Source organism: Piliocolobus tephrosceles, chromosome 17 (assembly GCF_002776525.5).
Source record: "Piliocolobus tephrosceles isolate RC106 chromosome 17, ASM277652v3, whole genome shotgun sequence".
NCBI lineage: Eukaryota > Metazoa > Chordata > Mammalia > Primates > Cercopithecidae > Piliocolobus > Piliocolobus tephrosceles.
The window spans coordinates 20,670,221-20,686,669 of record NC_045450.1 but is presented as its reverse complement, the minus strand read 5'-3'; the positions used below and the strand labels follow the sequence as shown (position 1 = coordinate 20,686,669).

At 41.6% G+C, this 16,449-nt stretch overlaps 1 long non-coding RNA gene across 1 annotated transcript; it reads right to left on the bottom strand.

Moving 5' to 3' along the window:
* Positions 1–2,250: 2,250 nt before the first annotated feature.
* On the bottom strand, positions 2,251–14,991 carry LOC111551165. Its single transcript, XR_002734289.1, has 4 exons — positions 14,699–14,991; positions 8,158–8,312; positions 4,871–4,963; positions 2,251–2,531 (listed from the first exon to the last, which is right to left on the bottom strand). It is a non-coding gene; the product is annotated as an uncharacterized LOC111551165 (long non-coding RNA).
* Positions 14,992–16,449: the final 1,458 nt, after the last annotated feature.

The following is a 16,449-nucleotide window of genomic DNA, read 5'->3' as shown; positions in this document are numbered from 1 at the left end:
ACACCTATTAGACGGGTCCAAACCCAAAAGATTGACAAAATCAAATACTGGCATAAATATGGAGCAACAGGAACTCTCATTCATTGATGGTGGGAATGCAAAATGGTATAGCCACTTTGGGAGGCAGTTTGGCAGTTTCCTACAAAAGTAAACATACTTTTACCATGTGATCCAGCCGTCATGCTCTGTGGCATTTACCTAAATGAAACAAAAACTTACGTCTACACAAAAACCTGTACATAGATGTTTACAGCAGCTTTATTCATAATTGCCAAAATTTGGAAGCAACCAAGATGCCCTTCAGTAGGTGAATGGATAAACTATGGTTCATCCAGATGATGGACTGTTATTCATTACTAAAAAGAAATGAGCTATCAAGGCATAAAAAGACATACAAGAAACTTAAATTGCACATTATTAAGTGCAAGAAGCCTATATGAAAAGATAACATACTATATGATTTCAACTAGATAACATTCTAGAAAAGGCAAAACTATGGAGTTTTACTTTTTTGCTTTTTTTTTTTTTTTTACAACCAGTAAAAAGATCACTGGTTGTCAGGGGTCAGTGGGGAGGGAAGGATGAATAGGTAGAGCACAGGGGGCACTTTGAGCAGTGAAACTATGCCTTATGATACTACGATCATAGATGCATGTCATTATACATTTGCCCAAACCCACAGAATGCACAACACAAAGAGTGAACCCTAATGTGAACTATGGAATTTAGGTTCTAATAATGTGTTGATGTAGGTTCATCAATTGTAACAAAGGTACCACTGTGGTGGGGGATGCTGATGATGGGGGAGGCTGTGCATGTGTGGGGACAGGGGGTATATGGAAACTGTCTATTTTCTGCTCAATTTCATTGTGAATCTAAAACTGCTTTGAAAAACAAAGTCTACTGAATCAGTCAATTAATCCTTCACTATTTCACCATCTCCTTCACCTTACAGTGAAATCAAAATAACAAACAGGGCTGCAAGGCCCTGTGCAATCTGGCCTCCCTCCCCATTCCTGCCTCCCTCCCTCTTGCTTAGTCTGATCCAGCCATGCTGGCCTCCTTGCCAGCTAGTATGCCAGGCACACTGCACCTCAGGGCCTTTGCACCTGCTGTGCTCTCTCCCAGGAACACTCTTCCCCAAGAGAGCCTCCCTGGTTCCCTGCCATCTTCCTTCAGGTCTTTATTCAAATGTCACCTTCTTCGTGAGGCCTTCCCCATCACTCTAATTAAAAATGCAGCTTTGGCTGGGCGCAGTGGCTCACACCTGTAATCCTAGTGCTTTGGGAGGCCAAGACAGGAGGATCGCTTGAGTCCAGGAGTTCAAGACAAGCCTGGGCAACACAGCAAGACCCCACCTCTCCTAAAAATTTTAAAGAATTAGCAGGGCATGGAGGCACGTGCCTGTAGTCCCAGCTACTTAGGAGGCTGAGGCAGGAGATCACTTCAGCCTGGGAGTTTGAGGCTGCAGTGAGCTATGATCCTACCACTACACTCCAGCCTGGGTGACAGAGTGAGACCCTGTCTCTAAATTACAAAAAAAAAAAAAAAAAAAAAATGCAGCTTCCCCCAACCCTTCCTATTTTCTTTCTTGCTTTATTTCTTACCAGAGAGTTCATAACCATCTAACATACTATGTATTTCACTTATTTCATTTTTTGGTCTGCCTCCCTCCCACTAGAATGTAAGCTCTGTGAGGGCAGAGATTGTTGCTGTTTTGTTTACTGCTACACCTCACTGCCATATCATAGAGCTCAGCACTTGGTAGGCTCTCAATATTTATTGGATGAATAAATGAATAGCTTATGAATAGCTTATGGCAAGTTCACTCATGCTTCCAAATATTTGCTGTGCTGTTTTCATTACTTGGAATGACATTCCTCCATGTTCAGGAGAATCAGCTTCCAAGATTCAGCTGAAGAAACCCTCTTCTGTGAAGTACACTCTGACCCTAGGCAGACCAGGTAGGAATCTCTTCTCTGAATTACCACAGTCCCATTATACTTCTGGTGGTCCCTTATCACAATTTTTTGTAATCTGTATGGCCCCTTAGAAGGTTTTGTATTCATCCTGTATTCAAAGAACCTTTGTACCTGGACTATAATCGCAGGCACTCAAAAGCATTTGTGAAATGAAATAGTAAATGAATGAATAACTTAGATAAAGCAATTAATATGTAGCTTAGTGTGAAGGCATTTAGTATGTACATAATTTAAAGAAGACACTTAAAGATACTCCTATGAAAGTCCATTTGATATTAATACTTTTTATTATACCTTACTCAAGATACAAGTTAGTGACTAATAATACACAAAGGTCAAGATAATTGCTTAGTAATTAACATAAAAGGCTGTGTTTGCTTTCATGTTTCTTTTACAATATTTCAAGAGCTTTTTTTTTAACTTTACCTGCTATTTGTGTTTCCATATTCATACTGGTTTAGCCTAGAGAGTATCACCGTGGGTGCTAAAGACTGGGCAGATTTGGTAAACAAAGCATTAATGCCAAAAACCACTGAGGGAAGGGGTGACCTGGAACAGACAAAAATAGCATATCACATACGAATTACGTATGTGTGTTTTATGTATATGTTTTATATATATATATATCTCCATATATACAATTTGAATCTTTGAATCAAGAATCTCTTTGTGTATGAAGTCTTCCTTGATCCTAAATAGACAATAATAAAAACAGTATAGTATTATAAAACATTAACCTTTTAGTTATAAAGGATTATAAAACTAGAAAAACCTAACTTTTTTTTTAACTTTTTTTTTACTTTAAGTTCTGGGATACATGTACTGAACATACAGGTTTGTTACATAGGTATAAATGTGCCGTGGTGGGAAAAACTTAACTCTTTTTCTTTTTTTAGAGACAAGGTCTGGCCATGTTGCCCAGGCTGGTCTTGAACTCTTGGCCTCAAGCCATCCTCACAATTTGGCCTCCCAAAAGTACTGGGATTATAGTCATGAGCCACTGTGCCCGGCCAGAATGTAACTTTTTTTTTTTTTTTTTTAGACAGGGTCTCACTCTGTCTCCCAGGCTGGAGTGCCGTAGCACAATCTCAGTTTGCTGCAGCCTTGAACTCCTGAGCCCAAGCGATCCTCCCACCTCAGCCTTAGCTGGGACTGCGGGCACGTGCCACCACACCCGGATAATTTTTGTATTTTTGGCAGGGGAATGGGGTCTCTCCATGTTTCCCAGGCTGGTCTTGATCTCCTGGACTCAAACGATCCTCCCACCCTGGCCTCCCAAAGTGTTGGGATTATTTGGACATTGCCATTTGGTAAATGATAATGCCTTTCCCTTTCTCAGTGTTCAAGACATTTTATTTATTTGTAACCTATCTAATTCAAAAGAATTTGAAAGGTGAAAAATGTTTACTAAAGTTGTTGCTTGTTTATGTATTCATTCAAAAGAAGGAGTTCTGAGCTAGTCCGTTTTCCAGGTACAAAGGAGACAAAAGTGAAGACAGGGCCCAGGACTACACCCTGTCTGTCACCCAAATAAGAACTTAGCAACAAAATCCTGCAACAGGAAAGGAATTATACAAAGAGAAGTCCAGGTAGCTGGCAAATCTTTCCTCAATTTAATTTGCATTAAAAATAAAAGATGGGGCTGGGCGCAGTGGTTGACATCCATAATCCCGGCACTTTTGGGAGGCCAAGCAGGAGGATCGATTGAGGCCAGGAATTCAAGACCAACCTAGGCAACATAGCGAGATCCTCATCACTACAACACATATATATTTAAAAATTAGCTGAGCATGGTAGTGTGCACCTATATAGTCCTAGCTACTCGGGAGACTGAGGCTGGAGGATCCCCTGAGCCCAGGAGTTTAAGGCTGAAATGAGCTATGATCACACCACCACACTTTAGCCTGAGCAACAGAGCAAGACTCTGTCTCGAAAACAAACAAACAAACAAACAAAAGAGGCTTTGCAGTATAAATGTTTTGACAGAACTAATAAAGAATGTGCCTCTGGCTGGCTGGGCGTGGTAGCTCACGCCTGTAATCCCAGCACTTTAGGAGGCTGAGGTGGGCGTATCATCAGGTCAGGAGTTTGGGACCAGCCTGCCCAATATCATGAAACCCCATCTCTACTAAAAATACAAAAAAATTGGCCAGGCATGGTGGTGCGCGCCTGTAGTTCCAGCTATTCAGGAGGCTGAGGCAGGAGAATCGCTTGAACCTGGGAGGCAGAGGTGGCAGTGAGCCAAGATTACACCACTGTACTCCAGCCTGGGCGACAGAGCAAGACTCCGTCTTAGAAAAAAAAAAAAAAAGAACGTGCCTCTGTCTTAAAATAATACATTCCTCTCTAATATGCAAAATAGGACACATATGAGAAAATATTTGCCAATCAAGTACATTTTATAGCTGATCTAAAGTGCTTACAATCATACCAAAGAATAGAACCTCTCATCATTGGCGTAGGCTTGTTCAAGTAAGAAAGGATAAGATGGACCTTGATTTTTAATTTTAATTAAAAATCTTGCAATGTCACAGAGTAAAGGTCATTTTGCCCAATCGTCCCGTGTAATAAGGCATATTGCCATATGTAGAACATACAGCTAACTGAGATTCCACTTTGGTTTCTGAGATTTAACCCTGTTGTAATATTGGCTGTGTGAACTTGAGAAATGAAAAACTGCGATGTTCTTTCGGAAATGGGGAAAAGTTGCCCAGGGCAAACAAGCACGAATATCTGATTATTTTCTGCCCCCTGGTTCCTAGCAATGCCTCTTATGATTGTCTTTCAGATATATGATTTGTAGTGGCAATATAACTGAGGTATGGAGACTGATAGGTCCTGCCTACATGTGATATTTTTGTAGCTAACATTTGAATAAATATACTTACTGCTGATTAAACTTCATTACTGAAGTTTAATCTGCATCAACCATGTCAACTAGTGGCAGGGTAAACAAGGAAACCGAAGCTTGCACAATAACCCTAGAAAAAATGTTAAATGTTAAAACACATATGAGAATTTTACAACTAGGAGGCATAACTTTTGTTAAAAAAGAATAAAATGAAAGTTGACATTTGATTTGCAAGAAGATAAGAAATGATATACTATAAAAGTAAAGCTATATTAGACATACACTTCTATCCTCCCAAATATTATGTATCTGTGAATATAGAATTCTCTTTTAAAAATGTAATAACTGCTTTCACTTGGGAATTTTAAAAATGATTTTTATGCTTCTTCCTCATTCCAAATGACTAAACTCATTTAATCTGCTTAAATTATTAATAGATTCTAAAGGACAGGACATGCCAGGGAAATTAATCACATAGACATCTTTCTCTTGATATCAGAAATAGGATACATTAAGAACTGAGAAAGGGTATATAGCATTTTAATTATGATAGAAGAATAAAAATGAGGGGGATGGTTTAAGTGAAAAAAAGCAAACAAAAATTTTCATTCTAAAAATTATTATAAAATATCATTTTACATACTATATAGCCAGGGCCACCCTTACAGACTTACAGAATAACCCTACATATAGTTATCTATGTAAGGTTCTAATGTCTTGAAGTTTCACAGGGATTCAATCATTTGAGTCAATTATTACAGTTTCCACTACCAGTTTGCTCAAAATGCAAATACGTCTTCATGAAAATTTTCTCAAGTTGTTCCAGCAGGGACATGAATAGAATTTATAATTCATTCACCCAAAATGAGTGGCTCACGCCTGTAATCCTACACTTTGGGAGGCTGAGGCAGGTGGATCACTTGAGGTCAGGAGTTCAAGACCAAACTGGCCAACATGGTGAAACCCCGTCTCTACTAAAAATACAAAAATTAGCCAGGCGTGGTGGCTGGCACCTGTAGTCCCAGCTACTCGGGAGGCTGAGGCAAAAACAAAAAACAAAACAAAAACAAAAACAAAAATCTTTTCTTTTTTTTTCTTTTTTGAGACAGGAACTCACTCTGCTGCCCAGGCTGGAGTGCAGTAGCATGCTTTCAGCTCACTGTAGCATCCACCTCTTGGGCTAAGGTGATCCTGCCACCTCAGCTTCCTGAATACCTGAGACTACAGGAGTGCACCACCACATCTGGCTAAATTTTTATTTTGTGTAGAGACAGGGTTTTGCCATGTTGTCCAGGCTGGTCTTGAACTCCTAGGTTCAAGTGATCCTCCCACCTCAGCCTCTCAAAGTGCTGGGAGTATAGGCGTGAGCCATTGTGCCTGGCTCAAAACACATTTTCTAAGGACCAACTATTTGCAGGAACCTCAGTAGGTAATGGGCCACAGTGATAAGAGACTAGACCCTATTCACAATAAACTCAATCCAGTGGGGACCATAGATAGTCGCAGGTAGAGGGAAAAGCACCACAGCAGAAGTAAGCATAGGGCACTGGAGTCACATAGGAGGGCCACCTAATCCAGATGAGGAAATCAGGGAAGGCTTCCCAGAGAAGCACATACCTGAGTTGTGGCCTAAGATACATGAGGACAGAGCCAAGCAAGAAATGGGGAACAGTTTTCCAGGCACAGGGAACAGCATCTTCTAGACACAGAGGTGTCTGAACTAGGAACTGCAAAGTATTTCTGTGTGGCAGAGAGTACAGTGTAAGTTGAGGAGTAACAAGAAATGAAGGTGAAGGTCAGGCACAGTGGCTCACACCTGTAATCCCAGCACTTTGGGATGCCACGGTGAGCAGATCGCTTCAGCCCAGGAGTTCAACACCAGCCTGGGCAACATGGCAAAAACCCATCTCCACAAAAAATAAAAATTAAGCTGGGCATGGTAGTGCACACCTGTATTCCCAGCTACTTAGGAGGCTGAGGTGGGAGGATCACCTAAGCTTGGGAGGGGGAGGCTGTAGTGGGCCATGATCGTGCCACTGTACTATAGCCTGGGCAACAGAGCAAGACCCTGTCTCAGAAAAAAAAAAAAAGAAATGAAGATGAAAAGATAAAGAGGGACTATATAACCAGACATCATATGTCATCATTTCGAAATACCCTGAAAGCAGTAAGAAGCCACTTAAGATTATTAAGCAAAGGTACTTGGGAGGCTGAGGCAGGAGAATGGCATGAACCCAGGAGGCGGAGCTTGCAGTGAGCCGAGATCGTGCCACTGCACTCCAGCCTGGGTGACAGAGTGAGATTCCGTCTCAAAAAAAGAAAAAAAGAAAAAGAAAAAGAAAAAAAAAAAAGATTATTAAGCAGAGAAAGAGCATGTTATTCTAGAAGCAATATGAGAGAGGGAGTTGGAGAGACTGCAGACTATAAACTAGGGGTTTATATGGGAAGACTGTATCCTATTCCATGTAAGAAATGAGCTATAGGAATGTCAGTGGAACTGAGAAGAGGTGGATTCAGGGCACATTAGGGAGATAAAACTGCTGACAATTAACAGTGTGTTGGACCTAGGTGTCAAAGAAGAGAGAAAAGGCAAAGACAACGTCTCAGTCTCTGACTTGAGAAACCAGATAGATGGCAGAGCCATTTCCGGAGACGACAAATAATAACAAAAGAGCAGATTTGGCAGCAAGATCCTTGATTTGGACCTGCGGAATTTGAGATGCCTGTGATGGAGGCAAAGTGGGTGCTTGGGGGAGGAGGAGAGGTTGCAGAAATAGGAGGAAGAGTTGAAGGAGGAATAGAAGGCCACCTCTTTTATACACGGCAGCAGTATTTACTAAATGCTGTATTTTTTTGAGACAGGGTCTTACTCTGTCACCTAGGCTGGATGGAGTGCAGTGGTGCAGTCATAGCTCACTATGACTTGAATTCGTGGGCTCAAATATGATCCTCCTGCCTCAGCCACTGGAGTAGCTGGGACTACAGACATGTGCCACCAAAAAATTTTAAAATTTTTTGTAGAGATGGGGTCTTACTCTGTTGCCCAGGCTAGTCTCAAACTCTTGGCCTTAAGCAATCCTCCCACCTTAGCCTTCCAAGTAAATTTTTTAATAGATTAAAAAAAGTAAGTTTACTACAAAATTTAATGTATAAAATTCCCTCAAAAAACAAGCCGTTAACATTCAGACAATTTGTCAGAAAGGTACAATGACCTTGCCTAGAAATGAGTATTAAACTCAGTCCAGATCAAAAATATTTCACCGCTTGAAAGGGCAAATGGTAAAATTTAGTGTAATTTTGAGACTGGAACCAGCATTTACTTACATGATAACAGTGAGATAAAGACCCAAACAGTAATAGTATTGCTTTCCCAGCAGTAACATGACAGTGGAGGCTGTTCCTTCTAGATAGAAAGAAATTAAGATGATCTTATAGTAACCAAACTTTTTCAGCCAGGACTGACTGGTAAGTACAAGGCACTGAAATGGAAACAGAATGGCACTGTGTTAAGATGGAACTCCATGCATTATTAAGCTTACTCACTCTTGCTGATGACAAAATAAACGTTCTTATTGCAAAATAAATTGCTGGCTAGGTGCAGTGACTCATTCCTATAATCCCAGTAGTTTGGGAGGCCAAGGTAGGAGGATTGCTTTAGCCCAGGAGTTCATGACCAGCCTGGGCAACATGGTGAAACTCTATCTCTACAAACAATACAAAAATTAGCTGAGTGTGGTGATGTACAGCTGTAGTCCCAGCTACTAGGGAGGCTGAGGTGGGAGGATTGCTTCAGTCCAGGAGGTTGAGGCTATAATGAGCTATGATCATACCCACTGCACCCCAACCTGAGTGACAAGAGCAAGACCCTGTCTCAAAACATATTTAATAAATAAATTTGCTTCTGAATTATAGTATCAATTGAAACACACAACTAAAACTATCTTGCTTAGAAATGCCATTATTACCGATATATATCAAAAATTGATTATGAATAATAACTTTTTTTTTTTGAGACAGAGTCTCAAATCTGCCGTCCAGGCTGAAGTGCAGTGGCATGATCTTGGCTTAGTGCAATCTTTGCCTCCCAGGTTCAAGCAATTCTCATGCCTCAGCATCCTGAATAGCTGGGATTACAGGCAAGCACCACTGTGCCTGGCTAACTTCTGTATTTTTAGCGTTTCACCATGTTGGCCAGGCTGGTCTCAAACTCCTAGGTTCAAGTGATCTGCCTGCCTGGACCTCCCAAAATGTTAGGATTATAGGTGTGAGCCACCACATCTTGCCTGAAATGTACTTTTTACCCCAAAATCAAGCATCAGAGGAAAACAAGAGTTAGCATTCCAGGTTACTGTGTCCTGCCTAACTTTATATATTTTTATCATTACAACAGATTCATTTTAAGAGCTCAGACTTAGATTTTTTGCATTTCTTGCTATTAATGAAAAAGTTCATTGTTCTAGACTGAAAAGTTTATGCTAAATACACGTATGTACATTAACAAAGATCAGAAGATACTCTTTGTTTTCAATAAAAAAGCACACATTGTTTATCCCTGAAAAGTTTTCACTAACCAAATGTATGTGCATTATAATTAGAAGAGAACGTTGAATGATGTAAGTAGAATACAGATGTTCTTTAGTAAACATAAGGGTTTTTTTCCCCTGACTGATTTTTTGACTTACTTTTCTACTTGTAAAGAACAAGAGTTCATTTTCTGGATACTAAAAAACAATGGATCAGTGACTGATGTGGTCCAAGGCATTTCTTAGAGTTCTGTAAGAGGAAGTATGTAAAACACCCCAACAAGTCCAATTATATTCTTAAATATTATTATAATATTATAAAGTAACACATTTCCACATATTGAAATGCAGCTGCTGTTTCTCCATCTCTAGCACATAAACATACAAAATACAAGAAGTTAATAATGTAAGAAATATGTGGTAGAGTGGCATGTGCAAGATTTTTTTTAGAGACAAGGTCTTCTTACTATGTTGCCCAGCCTGGTCTCAAATTCCTGGGCTCAAGCGGTCATCCCAAGTAGTTGACTACAGGCATGCACCACCATGTCTGGCTAAAAAATGAAAGATTTTGAAATCAGATGTCCCTAGATTTAAATTCCAGCTTTGCCACTTTTACCAGCTATTTCTTCATAGAGAAGTTACCTTACCTAAGAGGCATTTCCCCCACCAAGACAAACTTTCTCTCTCTCTCTCTCTCTCTCTCTCTCTCGCTCTTGCTCTCGCTCTCCTCCGTTTCTCTTCTCTTACCTAGCACCATACTCAACATATGAGGTACTTAATAATTGGTAGCTGTTTTTCTTGTGTCCAACATATAAAAAGATATAAGCCAATGATGAGTAGTATTACAAAAATCATGAAAGAAAAGAGAAAGCCTGCTTTTTTTAAAAAAACTAAAATAAAGCCTTCTACAAACGAAAGATTTTGGCTCTCCATTCAACAGTGTGTTCCAACATAAGTGTTGGCAAACCTATGCCGACATCAAAACAGAGGGATAAAGGCAGTGCCGTGCTCACAGTGAAAGTCTAATAGGTATCTGCTGCGTTGAGATGGCTGTACATAATAAGAGCTAACATTTCTAGAGGGTTTATTGTGCCAGGAACCATTTTAAGTACTTTGGATGTTTTAATTCATTTAACCCTCATAATACTTTCCTTAGGTAGGCACTGTGTTTTTTGTGGTTGTTTGTTTGTTTGTTTGTTTTTGAGACAGGGTCTTGCTCTCTCATCCAGGCTGGAGTGCAGTGGCACAGTCATAGTTCCCCGCAGCTTTGACCTCCTGGGCTCAAGTGATTCTCCCACCTCAGCCTCCCAAGTAGCTGGGACTCCAGATGTGTGCCACTATGCCTGGCTAATTTTTAAATTTTTTATAGAGACAGCATCTCACTATGTTGCCCAGGGTGATCTTAAACTCCTAGGATCAAGCGACCCTCCCACCTTAGCTTCCCAAAGTACTGGGAGCCATTGTGCCCAGTCCCGTAGGTACTATTTTGATCCTCATTTTACAGATGAGGAAACTGAGGCACAGAGAAGTAGAGTAACCTACCCAGGATTGCACAGCTAGTAAGTGGAGAGCCAGGCTCCTCCTGGGCAGAGTACAGATCCATGCTTTTAACCCAGTTACTCCTCTGCCTCTCTGGGGAGTGTAATGTGGAAGAGTGACAGACCTATACCAACAGTTATTAGGAAGACAGAACATTTGTTCATCCTTTTTTCCTTTATTTATTCAACTCCTCAAAAACAAAGCCAGCCTGAGGCTGGGTGCAGTGGCTTATGCCTGTAATCCCAGCACTTTGGAAGGCCAAGGCAGGCGAATCACTTGAGGTCAGGAGTTGGGAGATGAGCCTGGCCAACATGGTGAAACCCCATTTCTACTAAAACTACAAAGATTAGCCAGGTGTGGTGGCACATGCCTGTAATCCCAGCTACTTGGGAGGCTGAGGCAGGAGAATTGCTTGAATCTGGGAGGCGGAGATTGCAGTGAGCTGAGACCACATCACTGCACTCCAGCCTGAGTGACAGAGTGAGACTGTCTCAAAAAAAAAAAAAAGAAAGAAGAAAGAAAGAAGGAAAGGCAGGGGGAGGGAGGGAGGGAGGGAAGGAGGAAGGAAGGAAGGAGAGAGAAAAAGAAAATGAAAACATAGTGCTCACCTTCATTATTTTACCCAATAAAGTGTTAAAGAGACTTAGCCAAATAAATAAATTCAGATTTATAAATAAATTCAGATCAATAAAAACAGATTCCAATGAGCTGTCTTTTTTTTTTTTTGAGGCAGAGTCTTGCTCTGTTGTCCAGGCTGGTGTGCAGTGGCACCATCTCGGCTCACTGCAACCTCCACCTCTCAGGTTCAAGCAATTCTCTGCCTCAGCCTCCCGGGTAGCTGGGATTACTGGCATCTGCCACCATGCCCAGCTAATTTTTTGTATTTTTAGTAGAGACGGGGGTTTCACCATCTTGGCCAGGCTGGTCTTGAACTCCTGACCTCATGATCCACCCACCTCAGCCTCCCAAAGTGCTGGGATTACAGGCAGGAGCCACTGTACCCACCAAGCTGTCATTTTTTACCACAATAATTTACACGTGTTAATTCTCTAGAAATTAAGAATAAATTTAAAGCAACTTTGGATTTTCTTTTTTTTTTTGAGGCAGAGTCTTGCTCTGTCGCCCGGACTGGAGTGCAGTGGCCGGATCTCAGCTCACTGCAAGCTCCGCCTCCCGGGTTTATGCCATTCTCCTGCCTCAGCCTCCCGAGTAGCTGGGACTACAGGCGCCCGCCACCTCGCCCAGCTAGTTTTTGTATTTTTAGTAGAGACGGGGTTTCACCGTGTTAGCCAGGATGGTCTCGATCTCCTGACCTCGTGATCCGCCCGTCTCGGCCTCCCAAAGTGCTGGGATTACAGGCTTGAGCCACCGCGGATTTTCTTTTATTTTTTATAGAGATAGGGTTTCGCCATGTTGCCCAGGATAGTCTTGAACTCCTGGGCTTAAGCAATCTGCCTGCCTCGTCCTCCCAAAGAGCCAGGATTACAGACGTGAGCCACCACACCCAGGCTTACATAAGAATTTAACAATTTTTTTTCAACCTGGTGAAGAGGAGAAACTATAGGCAAGTACTATACATGATTTAAAGTAAGAAAGTATATATAGCCTAGAATCTGGTAGCAAATAACAAGCAGAGACAGGAAATCAAACAGCTTCCCATTCTTGGTGGTTAAACAGAGGAGCAAACAGCCTGACAAACTTCAAATTGCTTTGAAAGGAGAGCATCGTTTTATCATGCACACACAGTACCTGGACTATACTGACAAGCCAGACATGAAATTCCATTTGGTATGCTCTGCTAAATAAATGATGTAAGCACAGTACATTTTAGAGACAGAATCTTAAAGTATACAGCTCTAAAGGTACCACCTCCCTTTTCTCATCTGTAAGAATAAGAATCTCTTCCTCCAAGATTGTTATGAGGATCACGTCATGTAATATACACAATGCACTTGGCAATAGTCCATGGCACATGGTAAACACTCAAAACTGTGGGTTACCATTATTATGGCACATACAGTAATTATAAAGACCTTGGGATAATAGCAGACAGGCAAATTCTATTCTATATACTTTACTTAAGAAATTGTGGTGGGCCGAACACTGTGGCTCATGCTTGCAATCCCAACACTTTGGAAGGAGGACTGCTTGACCCCAGGGGTTCAAGACCAATGTGGGGAACATGGCTGGTCTTGAAAAACACTGTCTCTACAAAAAATAAAAAAACTTAGCTGGGCATGGTGGTGCATGCCTGTGGTTCCAGCTACTTGGGAGGCTGAGGTAGGAGGAAAGCTTGAGCCCAGGAGATCAAGGCTGCAGTGAGCCATGACTGTGCCACTGCACTCCAGCCTGGGTGACAGAGCACGACACTGTCTCTAAAAAAATAAAGAAATAAAAATAAATAAATTGTGGCAACACTTAAAACATTTTAGAACTATTTCTATCCCAAATGGCTTAACGATTTTTGAAAGCTGGTAAACAGTAAAAACTAGTCTATCTAGAATAACCTGTTCCCTGAAGAGTATTGCTAAGATGTTTTGCTTATCATTTGTGAAAACAGGAAAAACCTATAACACAGGCGAGGTAAAGCCATATTTTTAGAGGACATATTTAGGTTAAGGGGAACAACATATCAGCTCTCCAAATGGTATAATAAGCAGCAGACCAGTATATTTTTTGAAGAGGACATGACCTCTGCAATAATGGTCATGACCATGGAATTTTAATAGTGCTCTGAAATTCCAGGACTCAGGCTTTTAGCCAAGTGTTTTGAAACTTGACCAACTAACTCTTCTTCCACGTGATAGTCACAGAAATCTTAAACACCCAAATAAAGCAAAACGACATGCTCACGGGAAGCTGTTTTCTTCCATAGTTCTGCTGAGGCTTAAAGGAGAAAGCTGAGAGGAACAAAATTCCACAGCAAAAATGTTTAAAATATCACATTGTTCAGTTCTCCCTGGGGTCTCTTTCCTTTTTCCCTGTTGTCTTTTTTTTTTTTTTTTTTTTTTGAGACAGAGTCTTGCTCTGTCACCCAAGCTGGAGTACGGTGTGATCTCAGCTCACTGCAACCTCCACCTCCTGGGTTCAAGCGATTCTCCTGCCTCAGCCTCCTGAGTAGCTGGGATCCGCCACCAAGCCCGGCTAGTTGTTGTATTTTTGGTAGAGACAGGGTTTCACCGTGTTGGCCAGGCTGGTCTCGAACTCCTGACCTCTAGTGATCCACCCGGCTTGGCCTCCCAAAGTGCTGGGATTACAGGCATGGGCCACTGTGCTGGATCTTGTCTCTTTTTTCCATTATGTTTCTACTGAATCTTGTATGCTATCTGGAGCTCTGAATCTTTGGGTCTTTTAATAACTGTGTGTCGGCCGGGTGCGGTGGCTAACGCCTGTAATCCCAGCACTTTGGGAGTCCGAGGCAGGCTGATCACAAGGTCAGAAGCTCGAGACCAGCCTGAACAACATGTTGAAATCCCGTCTCTACCAAAAATACAAAAATTAGCCAGGTGTGGTGGCGCGCACCTATAATTCCAGCTACTCAGGAGGCTGAGGCGGAACCGAGAGGGCGAGTGTTGCAGTGAGCTGAGATCACACCACTGCATTCCATCTTGGGTGACAGAACGAGACTCCGTCTCAAACAAACAAACAAAAAACACTTTTAAAAACTACTGATGAAATCAGGTTTCTAATATCATCACCCAGCTGAGTTAAATCTCTAATCCCTGCAGGAAAATTATAAATCGTAGAGAACATAATTATAACAATTATAATAATCATAAAGAACACAAAGAACTATTACATACCTGTGGGCAAATAAAGCCTGCCCCCTACATAATGCTCCTTATGGAAGAAGATAGTACATCTCTGAGAATGAGAATATCTGCGAAGATCATCATGAAGTTGCTGAAGAAGGTTAAAGACTGGAAAGAAATTCATGATCAGAAAAAGGTAAAAGTATTTCTGGGGCAAGATCTGTCTCACAGATAAAATGACAGGAGTCCAGGTAAGATCCTGTTCAGATTCCAAGAGGAGGTTCTCTTTGGGGCTTCTTTTAGGTTCAAAATGCCTCACATGATACATCCCAGCGTAAAGGCTGGCAGCAGCAAGGAAAGCAATGACAATGGCAACAGCCTGGAAATGGGGCAAAATTTCCATGTTATTAGAGATCAGGCCACAGAAGAGGATACCAGTAGAGCCCAGAAGTGATGCCACTTGGTTAATTTTAATAAGCTGAAGCCGACTTTCATGTCTAGTGAAAATCTCTGCAAACAGTTTACATTGGGCTTGTTGGACACAGGTGAGCATGCTATCAAAAGCACATAACGATACCACCAGGTGGAGTCCGCTAAGCCAGTCACCTTCTTAATAGTATTTCCAAGGAAACCACAGGAGCAGGAAGGCTACTGCATAGAAAGGGACACAGTACAAGACAGAAATATGGCGACTTGAACAGCATTTAGCCTTAGAGTTGTTGGGAAAATATCCAGTCAGGTCATTAAGAACATTCCATATCATTAAAATTATCTAGGAAGAAAACAAACACACGATTATTTCAGTGTGGTAGAATAAACTACTGCACTCAGTATAGGACAAAAATGACCCTATTTTTTTTTGTTTTTACTTACGTGAAATAACCAAAGGTGATCAGTAGAAAAGCTAATTGTTTTCAGAACCAGCTAAAAAATTTAATAACAGCAAATACTACTCAAAAGCCAATGTGCATTCACTTTGTGTTTTTTTTGTTTTTGTTTTTGTTTTTTTTAGACAGAGTCTCATTCTGTCGCCAAACTGGAGTGCAGCGGCACAATCTCGGCTCAATGCAACCTCTGCCTCCCAGGTCCAAGTGATTTTCCTGCCTCAGCCTCCCAAGTAGCTGGGATTACAGGCATGCACCACCATGCCCAGATAATTTTTGTATTTTTAGTAGAGATGGGGTCTCACCATCTTGGCCAGGATGATCTCGATCTCTTGGCCTCGTGATCTGCCCACTTCGGCCTCCCAAAGTGCTGGGATTACAGGCTTGAGCCACCGCGCCCGGCCTACATGCATTATTTTATCAAATCCTTAAAAACCCTAGCCAAGCACAGTGGCTTATGTCTGTAATCCCAGCACTTTGGGAGGCCAAGCCAGGAGAATTGCTTGAGCCCAGGGATTCAAGACCAAGCTGGGCAACATTGCGAGACCCTATCTCCACAAAAAAAAAAAAAAAGAAGAAAGAAAAAAAAATTCTCTTTTTTTGAGACAGAGTCTTGCTCTGTTGCCCAGGCTGGAGTGCAGTGGTGCAATCTCGGCTCACTGCAGCCTCTGCCTCCCAGGTTCCATTATTCTTCTGCCTCAGCCTACTGGGTAGCTGGGATTACAAGCACATGCCACCATGCCTGGCTAATTTTTGTATTTTTAGTAGAGATGGGGTTTCGCCATGTTGGCCAGGCTGGTCTCGAACTCCTGACCTCAGGTGATCCATCCGCTTCAGCCTCCCAAAGTGCTGGGATTATAGGCATGAGTCACCATGCCCGGCCAAAAAAGTTTTTTTTATTTAATTAGCCTGGCATGG